The sequence below is a fragment of the Sinocyclocheilus rhinocerous genome, unplaced genomic scaffold, assembly GCF_001515625.1.
Source record: "Sinocyclocheilus rhinocerous isolate Xijiao unplaced genomic scaffold, SAMN03320098_v1.1 scaffold3233, whole genome shotgun sequence".
Classification (NCBI taxonomy): Eukaryota; Metazoa; Chordata; class Actinopteri; order Cypriniformes; family Cyprinidae; genus Sinocyclocheilus; species Sinocyclocheilus rhinocerous.
This window is the reverse complement of record NW_015665023.1, coordinates 89,436-91,123: the sequence shown is the minus strand read 5'-3', so window position 1 is coordinate 91,123 and position 1,688 is coordinate 89,436.

Genomic DNA, 1,688 nt, shown 5'->3' with positions numbered 1-1,688 from the left:
TAATGATCTTTAAAAAAGCATCATATGACCCCTTTAATAAAAATGACGTCTCTGAAGTCTCCTCGAAATTTTGAATGTCACCCTTATTGGACACAGCCAGCTCAGTTAATGGAGTAGTGTACGGCATATGAGTTCATTTAGCTATGTTAAATAAAGGAGACATCTAAAATGTGCATTGCTGGGGAGGATAGGGAACAGTCTGAAAACCCATGATGTAGAGCTTTTTAAAATGGGCATTATTTCAAACCAGCTTTCCACAGATGGAAATCAAAAAAAGTTCGGAACAAAATGGCAATAAGAAAATGATAAGAGAATTAGAGTTTATACAGAGTACAAAGTTTTTTTTCTTTTACACTAACATATTGTTTTTGTTTTCCTAGCAAATGTTTGCCAAAAAGTATAATAATAAAAATGGTCATAGTAGTAAAATTAATAATAAATACATTTAAAAAATAAATAAAATAACAAATAATAATGTGGACAAATAACTAACACTCTGAAACAGTTCTCACCATTGGTTAAACTGCTCCGAAGAAAATCCCTCTCATTTTCCACATCTTTGCATTTTTCTTCTAGGAACTTAACTTTAGACTTCAAAAAAGAGTTTTCTTCTTTGAGTTTATTGATGGTCACCTGTTGGGTTGGTGCTTGTGCTGGAATATAAAACAAACAAATAATCTATCAAACATAATTCAGAATGTGTTTAACACATGAAACACACATTGTTTAAAAACTATAAAGTTTACATAAATAGTCTCCAAGTTTAACAGCAACTCACTTTCATGTCTTTGGGGAGATAAGGATGATTTATTTTTAATCTGACAGCCTGTTATTATAATCATCTAACATGATCATTACGTTATAAATATATTTAAACATTATATGTGAAATTCGCAAAAATGTATGTACCTATTTAATAAGATTAAGCTTTTTTTAATGAACGGGGAAAAAAACACAATTAGTCATTAACATTAACAAGTGTCAGGTGCCAACCTTTATGCATCGCTATGCAAATAACGTTAAATACATAAAATAAAATCCACCAGGATTCAGTAAGGATACCTGGCGAGAAAGGAAAATCATGTTTTTGTAATAATGACATAATAATAATTACATATTTAGTATTGGGGTACCGGACGTGCAATTATATGCTTAAGCCTATAATATCATAAATGATGACGATAATGTTGGCCTTGAACTTAAATTACCTAGATACCAACCTAGATAGCTAGCTTGCTAAAAAATTGTCAACGGCTGCTTATAACCAAAAAGATTATTCAACTCAATCTCAACTCTGGCCCTTGAAATCCACTTTCAGCCTTATCAAACACACCTGAACAAGCTAATCAAGGTCCCCAGGATTACTGGATCTCGAGGGCCACAAGTCGTGAACACTGGACACGATACCAACACCAAAGAAACATAAATGACACAATACATTACCGGCTTCTTCCTTGTCTTCCTCAATAAGTCGATATGGGGCTTTTCTCTTGCGAACAGTTTTACGCTCTTCCTCCGTCGCCATGCTGTCTTCTGATTGTGAACTATCGCATTCGCTAACTCCAATATGGCGACGCGTCAACGCAACGTTGCAGAAACTTCCATCTCTGCACGTGAATTCTACTGTTGGAAACGATTCTTCGAGTGTATTGCCCCAATACGATATGTAGTTGACCGTAGGCATTATT